The sequence below is a fragment of the Eschrichtius robustus genome, chromosome 12 (assembly GCF_028021215.1).
Source record: "Eschrichtius robustus isolate mEscRob2 chromosome 12, mEscRob2.pri, whole genome shotgun sequence".
Taxonomy (NCBI): domain Eukaryota; kingdom Metazoa; phylum Chordata; class Mammalia; order Artiodactyla; family Eschrichtiidae; genus Eschrichtius; species Eschrichtius robustus.
In genome coordinates, this window is record NC_090835.1 from 19,448,450 (window position 1) to 19,460,878 (window position 12,429).

Below are 12,429 nucleotides of genomic sequence, written 5' to 3' on the forward strand. Positions count from 1 at the left end.
TGTATACTAAAAACTAAAATCAACAGAAATAAATTAATGAGTGGTCAAATGTACATTTGCATTAAAATTTATGGAACTTCAAAATGGAAGAAAATAGGGTTTGTATCCCACTGCCAATTTTTTATGTCTAAGTAAAAATTAAATGTAGCCAAATTTGTATTGCTTTAGTGATTATAAGTTGGAGGGTCAATTGTATAATATTGTTATTATTAATTTTTTTCCTCCAGGGAAAAATTACGCTCATAAAATCTGTGAGGGGGAACCAGCTTATACTTTTGCTCTGTGTTCACTTACCTACTGTTCTAGGTAGCTATAGGTGAGTAGAGAAACAGACGCAGTACTTACCTGGAAATGTTCTGCAGGTTTGAATACAACACTAGAGATAACTTTATTCAAAGTAGGCATTTTCAGCAGTTTTTTTTGTTTTGTTTTGTTTTACAGACATTAAATTTTAATAAGGTGCAATTGTTTGCCAGGCCTATATGATCTTTGCAATGCAATCTTATCTGCATTGCAAAGTCTGATACTATAGACCTGACTGCCAAAAATGCAAAAATAGATGCAACTCAATAGATAAAAATGAAAATTAGTTTAGAGTGCACACGTTGGAAAACATCTCAAGTGAAAAGGAGGGAGAAAGGGCGTTCTTGCCCTGAATTGAGTAGGGTCTGCCAGAGTTCACTTACTTTCCATTTAAGATTGGATGAGTGGTGGAGATGGAAATTTCTGTTGTGTGAGACGGCTGCCGTGCCTCGTGTCTCATGAGCTCTTCTTATTGGCGTGGGGCGGGGCTGCTTTGTAGATCTCAGCATTACCTCGAGGACCCGACCATCACAGCTCTGTTTTCTTATCACCGTTTGCGCTCTAACCAAGTTCTCACCGCTGGAGAAACCAATCCCTGGCGACACACCTCAGCAGTAAAGCACACGATTTTCATTTTCGATTTGAATTGTTTTGTGTCAAAACAAAAAGGCTTGGGGCAGGTTGCAAAACAGTAATTTCAAGTCCCAGAGCTAGGGTTTTCCCCCACCCAAATGGTGAACATTTATGGTGAAAACCTCCAATTTCCTCTTACAGTAAACATGAAAATTATGATTTCACTCAGAGCCTGCATTTTTTCCCAATCTTAATGGCAAGAATCTGCATACACTTGCTTGTGGAAATGTCATAAATTGGCCTCCGATCAATTCCTCAAAGATAGTACACACCAAAGTACCACTTTCAAATTTTTAGCCCTAGTGAAGTAAGATTGAACTCTTCTCAATGATGTTTGCCTTTCCACATTCAGGGCCGAGGGATGAGCAGAGATATATTCTGTATCAAATTTGAACCACTTCATTACATATTGTTCTGAAGAGTAAGCAAAAGGATATTAACGTTTTAGTAAAAAGATGGTATGACTTCACCATCTTAAGAAAACATACGTATATATGAGCATTTGGTCAATTGATGTGGAATGAATCCTGTACCCTGTTGGTAACTTGATCTAAATTAATAAACAAATGTTTTTCTTTTCCCTTGTGCCATATGTTGATCCCAGTTACATGGGCAGAGAGAGGCAGCTTGTAATGTTTCTTAAAGGATTATACGCTGTTTTGCATAAGGGAGTATGCAGATGCAGGAGTTAGATGTGTTCCGTGCTTCCTTTGTGTTTTAGGAAGCTTGATTTCAATTGTTGACTTCATCTGACACGAGCCATTTTTACTGAACTTAGTAGGTCCGGTAGAAGTACACTAAGTGGAAAACATTGTGTGAACAGCTTTCACCCACCGATGAACCCCACCCCCACCCCTCCGCAAGCTGAAAATTGTGGTGCTTTTATTCATTTTGAAAGGTCCAGAGTGGCATAAAGCATCTTGTCTATAAGAACTAACGCTCTTGCAAGGGGAAAAAAAATAAGCCTCTGCTTTAATGAAATTAGAGATGTCGTGGATGTTAACCAAACAAAGACACGTTCAAGTAGCAGTCTGGTTTCCAAAAACAAAGGCCTATGACTCACATGTTATTCCACATGAAATAAATTGATAGACAACAAGATGAGAAAAAGTTCATAGGCAAAATGTGAAATGCTTCATCTTGACTTTTTCCGTCCAAGTTGTTGTTATCGTCTTGAAGAGCCTCAAAGGCACAGGGTCCACTAAGTGGAGGTCTTGACACGGGTTTTTATTAACTCTGAGAGTCTTTTGCCATTAAATAGAATTGAGTTCTTTGGTTGGTTTTCTTGCATCTCTCCCAGGCAAATAGGTGGTTGCTACTGTGTCTTGACATTCAGATTTTGATATTCTCTTTTGTTTTCAGGGTAAGAAGTGACCTTTTGAGGTGACTATAACAGAAGATTGCTTTACAGAAGCCAAAAAAGGTAAATGCAAATATGATTAGTGGAATTACATCTAGGACTCTATCTACCAACTTCTAGGCATCTTAATTCAGTTCTTTTCGGATCTACAGAATTATCAAATATACATGTATTTATTTGTGTGTAAGTGTGTATGTAGCATATTTTCGAAGGCCTTTAAAGAAAAGATTGCTCTTAACAAGTGGTTCACATAGTCACATTCCCCCCCCCCCCCGCCCCCAAATATTATCAAACTTTTCCCCTGTTTGTGGAAGTCGAATTTTTTTTTTTTTTTTTTTTTTTTTTTGGTTGTTGACTTGGTAGGTTTAAAGTTAGAAAGGAATATTCACATCACAAAAGTGGTGATTCGTAAAATTAACTTGCTGCAAACAGGAGTAACGCATGTCCGTCTTCTGTGCTGAAGTGGTGTCATCCGGTGGATGTTCATCTGGCTGCTTTATAATCCCTTCTTTCAGAAATTAATAGTCAGGCACCATGGCAACACGCCGCGTTGATGTAACTGCCGTGTGGCGTGGGGCATGTCCCTGTGACGTCGGCGCTCAGCTGCCTTGTTCTCTTGACCTTGCTTGCAAATCAGATGAGTACTTGATTTTAAAATTAGAAGTTTTCATAGAGACTAGTGTAGCTTGATGAATTAAAGCTAAGTTAAATTTTCTCAAACTCACTTTTGGGAGCAGGGGCAAAAAAAAACACTCTGGTTGACGGTTCTGGAGGCTACATTTTTTTTTTTTGATTCCCAAAGTATGTCTCCGGTGAGGGCAGAGGTCGCCTCCCTCAAGCTCATCTTGCAGGTCACTTTCAAGTCTGATGTTTCTCAAGGAGCAAGCGTCTTCATTTTATTTTTGAATCTTGGCCAATGGTGTTTGCATTTGATTGAGTAGATTTGTGTCTGCTTTAAAACACTTACTTGCCAGCCTGGTTACTACACAAAGCCTTTGCTCAGATCTTACCAAATTAGAGTTTATGAATTTGTAAGATACAGACTTCTTATTCTTCAGTTGAGCAAGGTTTTTTGTGAAACTTTGCTAATGTGAAGATTCTTAGATCGGTTTTGTTTTTAATCTCACCCAGGGTTTGGGGGTTCTAGAAGGCACTATCAAGGTAGGGATTTGTTTTTCCAGTTGCATTCTGGCACATTTGATTTGGGCCCAAAAAATCCAACCAACGTTCCTCATTTCACTATCTTTGTTGTTTAAATTAAACCATGTGGGAAGCACCTAATTGACCTCCAAAGAGGATATATTACCTTTCAGATGTTCTGGCATGGAAAAGGTTGATGCCAACCAGTCATTGGGGCTCTCAGGTCCTACCTCGCATGATTTCTGGCAAAGCACTTCCCAGTTTCCCAGTTTTATTCTACTTCAGGGCTCTGCAGCCGCCTTCTGTAAAAGGCCATCCAGTCACTATTTCCTGTTTTGTGGGCATTTTGTCTCTGCCACGGTTAGTCAGCTGCATGTTGTGTGTCCTGGTCTCTGTGAGCCCTGCAAGATCTCAATCCAAGGTGTTCCTCATTGAAAGCCATGCCAGGTGCTGAACTCATTTTGTGCTGTTAGCAAAGGTTTCTGGTGCAGCTAAAAATTGTGATGAAACAAAGCTGGAAAAGTGGTTGAAAAGATGAAATATCCCTCCAGCTCCAAAAATGGGCTTAATGAGTAGGTTTTCATCGTTTTATTTGGAATCACCTGTAAGCATAAATTATTTTTCTCCTGACTGATGTCATTATGATGACCATGCTTACACCCATGACGTGAAAATATTTGAGTTTGTGCAGTATGATGTTTCCCAATTCCATGATACTGTTCAAGGTTAAAGATATCATGAGTCAAGGGCAAGTTTGGGGAAAAAAAAAAGTTTCCAGGAATTTGTCATTAGTTGACTAAGAAAGGTAGTCCATGCGGAGGAAGAAACAAGCTTTTTTATAATTACTGTCAAGAACATGGTGTATTATGTAGTATCCAGCAAATCAGGAACGCTTTGTCAAATTTAAGGAGAATAGAAAAATTTTGTCCTCCTGATGCCTCCTTTCATGAAACAAAGGAAGCTGAACAACGAATTCATCTAATTTTTCTTTTTGTCTTGACTGCTAGGAATCTCAGAGTAAGAGTTTTTGCTTAAGCTTAGTAGTATTTTTTAACTTCAACTTTTTGTTGTTGATATTCTGCTTTTAAGTCAACTGCATTTTTCCTACTCCCAATTAACATTTTATTATTTAACTGTTTTTCTTCTACAATATCAATTCCATTTGTGTTTTGACTCCCTTTTCAGTTTTTTTTTAGAAATAAGATATATAGACAAATAAATAATAACTTACATGTACTCTTTTACCTTTTAACAAGCTCAAGGATCCTTCAAAAACTAATCCTTACATATCTTGACCTCTTATATATGAAGGAAAAAAAAAGATTTGTTAAAAATATAAAATCTAAAAAAATTTATAAAATGGATAGAATGCTTATTAGTGTTTCCTCCCAGTGAACAAACCTTAAACAAAGATACTGTGCTGCCCAGTGATGGTCAAGAGACCAGCACCATCTTCCACAGTACTCACAGGATAGAGATTTCAGATACCAGGAGCTCCTCAGTCAGTGGCATGCCCAAATTCGCAATCTGGGACTCATTAACAGTCAGCATAAATGCAAATAAATGTGCCTACAGTGGCACTCTGGGAACAACTGGTTATGTGCATAAAAGTGGCCAGGAAAATTCAGAAAACCAGATGAAGACATTTTTCCAAGTTAGATTCAGAGATCTGAAAGATCATACATAACACTCATCATACTTGGTAGTGATAGAACAATTTCTTCCAGGTAGATTTGAGCACTTTACAAAATGGGTCTGGTTGCTGGCATCCCTGAGAGGTAGCCGGTAATTATTATAATCCCCACTTTACAAACTGGGAAACCGGTCACATTAGTAACTTATCCAAGGTCATGTAAAATATCAAGACTGGAGCTAAAAAGACAAGGTGCTCTGGTCACAATTATATTGATGCCATTCTATCATGGCTGCCTTGGTTTGGTGGTTTAATGTATAGGTTTCTGTGTCATTTTTTTCCCTGCTTCCCCCAAACATTTGCAGTTCACCCACACAGGTTTTTGCTAAAACTTCAAATCCAATTTGTGAAATTCATTGTCTTGGATTCAGTTCTGAATGACAGTGGGAGTTAATTGATGATAATCATGAAGCTCATACAGATTACAGTTAAATGGTTATTCTTTAAATATTGGTCATCTTCAAACTTCATTTTTTGTGTTGCTTCAGTTTTATAGTCAACTTGTTAATGAGAAAGTTAAAAAAACAATCTAAAAGAAAGGGTGATCGTTGCAGTTTTTCTTCCACCCCCAATGTGAGCTATTTTTTTGTTAGATTAAGGGATGATAAGGCATCTTTACAGACTTCACTCATTGTGTCTTACGTATTACAAATTATTTCTTGGTTACAAACAAAGTTAAAAATAGCTATCCAGCCATTTTAAATGTATTCATTGGTTCTTTTGAAAGTGTATATTTACGCGATTCAAATGTTTACTTAATGACCACGATATTCTGAGTTAAATCCATTCAAAATGACCTCTTTATAGCATTAAGCATTTGAATTATTTGCCTATTCATGAAGTTGTTATAAAGACACTGGGAAAGAGTGATACCAGCTGACCACGTTGGCTGAAACGACTAGTCAGTCAGTTTAGTTAAGCGTTGAATTCCATCCTGCCTCCCCTTCACACTCATATACCCATGCCTGGGTTGTAACACTCAGAGTTAAAGACTAGGCTGATGTAACATGAAGACTCCAACATACAATGGCTTAAATCAAATAGAAGTTTACCTCCCTGTCTCATCTAATAATCTGGCCAGTCTAGCTTGACTGGATGGGTTCTTTCTCTTTTGTGCTTCTCTACTTTGGGCCTTTGTCCTTATCTACATGGTTGAAATACAGTGAAGTCCAAGGCAAGCAATTTTCTTTGAAGCAAATGATTTAAAAATTGCACACATCACATCCATTGACGTTTAATTGGTAAGATTATGATCATTTCACAAGAAGCTGCAAGGACTGCTGGGAAATGTCTCTAGCTGGGTAGCCAGGAGCATGGGAGAATTGGAGAACAGATTTAAGGGGACAATTAGGATACCAGCAACTTGATTGGTTGAAATGCCTCAGTCCAGTAATTTCATTCATTCATACATACCTACAAATGTACATACTACATGCGTATATACGTTAATTCTTACTGCAGGTACTTATTGATGATTGTGTGCTAGGTGCTAGGATCATAGCACTACATAAGAAGGATACCGTCTCTGTCCTCCTAGAGTTTATGTTGTAAAGGGGAAGACAGACATTATGGATGATGGTGACAGGTATTCGGAAGGGCAAATATTGGTTGCTATGAGAAAGTGTTCTCTAACACGGAGACCAGGGTGTCAGGAATTTATGTATTTTACTATTATCGGAAAGCTAAGTTAGACTAACTTGATTTCCTTGTACCTTTCATGCCAGTGTTGTTGTGAATGTTACTAGGCATGTTAATTTTTTGTTAATAGCTTTATTGAGATATAATTCACACACATTACAGTTCACTCATTTGAAGTGTACTGTTCAGTGGTTTTTAGTATATTCACAGAGTTTGGAACCATCATCACAATCTAGTTTGAGAACATTTTCATCACCTCAGAGAGAGACGCCACACCCACTAGCAGTTAATCCCCTCAACCCATCCCCTGGCAACAACGAATCTACTTTCTGTCTGTAGAGTTTTACCTTTTCTGGATATTTCACATAAATGGAATCGTACAATATGTGGTCTTTTGTGACTGACTGCTTTCCTTTAGCATAATGTCTTCAAGGTTCATGCAAAGCATTTAAATTTTTAACTGTCCTACAACCTCAGAGTTGTGTGAGTTCTTACTCCTAAATCCAGCAAAATGGTGGCCTGAAATATTCTCACAAGGGATGGCATTGGGGGGGAAATTACTGTTTTCATGCTGTTTATATTTCCATAGAAATAGACTTGGCCTCCCAACAGTTAAACTTCAGAATTTAAATGTTTGCATTTTAAGTTAGCTGTTTTTAAACATTGTTAGCCATAATGCTAAACTCAGTAACTCTGTAAACAAGAGCTGTCTCTCTTGAATGTTCGTTTCAAAGAAAATAAATTTTAAATATTGATTTCCAGAGAAATATGCTCAATAGAGTTCGTTTTCAAGCAGAAGTCACTTGTTGAAATGTACATGAAGGCACGTTTTGTAGTAAAGACAACATTTGCAACAGTTATCAAGTAGCCATATTTTTGCACAGTGAACAGTAAAAATACAAATAACAAATGGTTTTAGTCATGTTTTTTAAATGCCGTTTTTGCTCTTTCGTCTGCCAAGGGCACAGATATCCAAACTGCCTACCTTGAGCATCTTCGGAAGAAGTTCTCAGCTTAGGTGAAAACCTAACAGCTTACCAGAGATGTAGGAAGTATTGCCTTTCTTTGGCAATTCAAAAATCTCAGAGAAAATCTGAAGCTCAAAAATGTATAAAAACAAAACCCTGTTTAGGGTAGCACATCTGTGGTAACCTTGACTGCATGCTTTCTAATGTATCTAGTAACATCCAGGACCTTAAAGGAGGAAATGGTATATCAATGGTAGAATCCTTATTTTGAGTCTGTTTTAGAAGTTGACACCTTCTGCCCAGGGCTGAGTTTGGATTTGAGGTTGATGGTGTCTTTTTAAAAGTCTGTTGGTGAGTAGGGCTTTCATAAACGGAAAATGAAATTAATCATTTAAGTTTGTACTTCTCTGTCCTTGATCCTGAACTATTGTACTTCCATGGCCTTTGCATGGGTTGAGAGTGAGGGGGGGAGAAAAAGGAAAAACTTGAAGTATTTGTGCTCTATTCAGATGCACTCTTTCTGAAGTGTGAAGATTATGCAGACTTTCCCTTGTATGTTGTATATTAGCAGGTATATGGTATATAATGACAGGTAATTCGATGTTTTGTTAATTATCTGACAGTGGAGTGAGTTATTTAAAATTACCTTTTAATTTAAAAAAATCTGGCGTCATTGGATATGGATTGTGATGATTTCGGTTCATGGATTGGCATGCATCTTCGCTTCCTCACCCTTTCCTCCAGCCCGCTCTTTTCTGGAAGTCAGTTTCTCTTTTAAAGGATCGTGAGCAGTCCCTGTAGGCCAAAGGAAGTGTCCTAAAATCCATTCATTACTGATGACATGTCTTTAAAGTTTATTTAGAGCAGTGATTTTCACAGGGCACATGGGGACCCATTTGTGGGTTGGGAAATCAATTCAGTGGGCTGTGCCCAAGAATTAAAAAGAAAAATAGAATAAGTATACAATAGAGCAGAAAAAAAATAGAGTAGAATAGACCTGCACTGTCTAATATTGAAACCACTGGCCACATGTAGCTATTGAGCCCTTGAAATGTGGTTAGCCCAAACTTGCATGCTGTAAGCTTAAAATCCACAAAGCCTTTCGAGGAGTTTGTATGGAAAAAAGAATGTGAAATATTTGAATCACTCTTCTTTATTGATTACACATAAAAATGAGCATAGTTTAGATACATTGGATTAAGTAAAATATTAAAATTAATTTCAAGGTTTCTTTTGACTTTCTCCAGTGTGGTTACAATTACTTATGTGGCAGGCATTGTATTTCTCTTGGGCAGTTTTGCTGTAGCTGATGGGGAATAGAGCAGTGAATGACACAGCGACAAGGCCTCTGCTCACGGCTCTAGGGGGTGTGGACAGGTAGGGGAACATAATAAATAAATATGAGGTGACAGGTGTGGTGGAGAAATTATAGGCGGATAAGGGAGGTCCAATTGCCAGAGGGAAGGGGGTTGCAACTGTAGCTAGTCAGGGTAAGTCTAACTGAAGCACAGGCATTTGAGCAAAGAATAAGGCATGTTCTCAAAAGAGTACGTTGGCCACTGTGGCCAAACCAAAGTCATCCAAGGAGGAGAGTAGTGGGGGACAAGGACAAGGAGTAACAGGGCCAGACCTAGTAGGGCATTAAGGCTCACTGGACTCTTAATCTCTTAGTGAAGTAGGGAGCCGTGGATAGGCTTTGAGATGGGACAAGATGTGAGTCACGCTTTAAATGGATCACTCTGGAAACAGGTTTTTTTGGGGTTTTTAAAAATAAATTTTATTTATTTATTTATTTTTATTTTTGGTTGTGTTGGGTCTTTGTTGCTGTGCACGGGCTTTCTCTAGTTGTGGCGAGCGTGGGCTACTCCTCTTTGCGGTGCGCGGGCTTCTCATTGCAGTAGCTTCTCGTTGCGGAGCACAGGCTCTAGGTGCGCGGGCTTCAGTAGTTGCAGCATGTGGGCTTCAGTAGTTGCAGCATGCGGGCTTCAGTAGTTGCAGCACGCGGGCTCCAGGGCACACGGGCCTCAGTAGTTGTGGTGTGCAGGCTCAGTAGTTGTGGCTTGTGGGCTCTAGAGCGCAGGCTCCGTGGTTGTGGCTCACGGGCTTAGTTGCTCCGTGGCACGTGGAATCTTCCCGGACCAGGGCTCGAACCCGTGTCTCCTGCATTGGCAGGTGGATTCTTAACCACTGCGCCACCAGGGAATCCCTGGAAGCTGTTTTGAAAGTAGACAGTGGGGGGGTGAGGTGATAGGCAAGAAGATGTGTTAGGAGTCCACTGTGATAATTCCCAGTGAGACAGGGTGATGGCCAGGATCAGTGTGGCAGTAGAGGTGGCAGGGGATTTATGAAATTCTAACAAATTTAGTTTGGTAGTTATATTTGGAATTTATCCGTAGGTAGACGCCAAGGATTTCCTGGTGGAATGGATGTGAAGTTTGAAAACAGTTGCATCAAGGATGACTCCCAAGATTTTTGTCTTGTGTGATGGGGTAGTATCAACCGATGGATTGACTGTGGTTAGAAAGAAAGAAGTCAGATAGAAGACTGAGGACTTTCAGCTTAAGCAGCTGCTGGAAGGATGGGGCTGCCACTAACCAAAATATGGAAGCCTGTGGGGGAACAGGTTTGGGGGTGTTAAAGGAAAAAATTATTTAATTTCACTCGTTAAAGACGGTAGTGCCTTCTTTATTCGGGACCTTCCCGATAGGTGTAGGGAACGCTGCAGTGAGGAGGAAGGAGGAAGAAGAGACTGACCTCACCTCCATTTACAGCACGGGCAAGTGAGAATTTATAGCCAAGAAGCAGCGTGCTGCGGGGTGGGGGGGGGGGGGTCGGTCAGTAGATGGACAGTTTCCGGAAGGAAACATCAGGAGTAAGGGGGGATTCTGGCTAAACTGATCTAACAAGATTCTTGCTGAAGATAAGCTAGGGTGACTCGACATCACCTGGAGGATGGTGGCGATTGAGGAACCCAATCAGATATCAAGGGTGATCAGATATCAAAGGTGAGAGAGTTCTGGTTAAACTGACTGAGCAGGGTTCTTGCTAAAACTGGGCTTTACAAGGAAGTGCACAGATGGCTTCAGAAGCCTGATTCAAGTTTGGTCAAGCCAAGCATCTTTGTCGAGAGTGGACAAGGGAAGCAGGGGATACCAGGAGTATAGCTGTAGACATGCGAGGTTGGAGTGGCTTATTTCTCACCCAGACTGAGATATCAAGTGGGCATTTGGATATGTGGGTCTAGAAATGTCTTAGCCAGGGCTATACGTTGAGGCTTTATAAGAATGTAAGTGTCAGTAAAGGCATGAACCTAGATGAGCTCACCAAGGCGGGGGACAGTGGTGTCGATAAAGAAGAGAAGGGCTCCAGGATGTGGGTTCTGAAGCCAACGCCATTAAAAGATTTGAGCATAAGACACGGAGGAGAGGTCAAAGACAGGAGGAAAACTCCGGGACTCCAGAGAACCAGAACCCCATTGAGGACATTGTTTAAAGGAGGCGAGCATTGGCACTTGTATACGGTGCTGCGCAGAGGTCAAAAGCAATGGTGACAAAGAACTGACCATTGGGTTTCTGAACGTGAAAGTCATTGATAACCTTAACAGGAGCCAAAAATGGTTGAATCTCACTCCTGGCTTCATACAGCTACCTGTCTGCTTTTGGAAATTAGGCATCTAGAATGATTTTTCCAGGAATAGTGCCTGCTCAGCATTCTTATTTGTTAAGATCATCACATGTGCCTCCACCTCTTGCAGCCCCACTCGGACAGGGTCTAACTCTGACCTTTAGGTCATAGGACAGCCTGTGGGAAGTGATCAGAGAAAAACTCACTGTTTCCTGATGGAATCCTGTGCATTTTGCGCCATGCAACTCATTCTCTAATCCGATGGTTCAGGTATTAAATACAAATAAAAGGCAGGGGTAAAAGGAGATGTATATTTACATCTCGAACTTCAAGTACGTTGTCTTTAGTCATCTAAAGTACATCATAGCTTGGTGTGGTTAACCTGATCTCTAGATTAGTAAAGTACTAGTTGGTGCCTGAGCCACACATGAGTCTATCATCTTTACCTTATACTAATATAGGTAGTCTTTGATGGGTTCATCCATCTTTCAAATTAACTAAGAGCATCAAAGACTCTGGCTCATTCAAAAATTCTGAAACAGTTGAACATTTTCGAGATTTCTAGGCTGATCCCAAATCTTCGAGCACCTAGGAAATTGTAGGTGAAATGATGAAAAACATACATTGTCACTTTTTACATACTAAATACCATTAAGGTGGTATTGGGTGAGGTAAGAGTATCCTCTCTTTGTGGAAGATGATAAACGTACTTCTTCATTTTTTTTCATGATAAAATGGCATTAAAAGAAATTAGAAGAGGATGAAAATGTAGGAGGAAAAATTTCACTGGTGACCTCACCTAAATAGTTCAACATTTTATCTGTATCCTGCCAGTGTTTTGTATATATAGATTTGTTTATGTGTACTACTTGTACTGTATATACTATTTTGTTTCCTGCTTTTACCCTTAAAATATCATGAGTGTTTTCCCAAGTTATCACTGTTATATCTCGGTCTTATTTTTAGGGTATCTTGGTGACTTCCATTCTTGTGTTATCTATTCCTGCAAGGATGGGTCTTCTGATTCCCTCCAGTTATTAATGATGGCCAGTATGCCTGTGTAGGATGTC

The 12,429-nt window shown here is 39.7% G+C and overlaps 1 protein-coding gene across 7 annotated transcripts in view; it reads left to right on the forward strand.

Annotated features, from left to right (window-relative positions):
• The window catches only part of FOXP1 (forkhead box P1), a 586,136-nt gene that overhangs the window by 262,929 nt on the left and 310,778 nt on the right, over positions 1 to 12,429 (forward strand). For 6 of the 7 annotated variants that reach the window (XM_068557265.1, XM_068557270.1, XM_068557271.1 and 3 more), the window contains one exon: positions 2,299 to 2,359. The exons of the other annotated variant lie outside the window; for it this stretch is intronic. The gene's annotated coding sequence lies outside the window, so the exon portion shown is untranslated. The remainder of the gene's footprint in view (positions 1 to 2,298; positions 2,360 to 12,429) is intronic. 7 annotated transcript variants of the gene reach the window in all.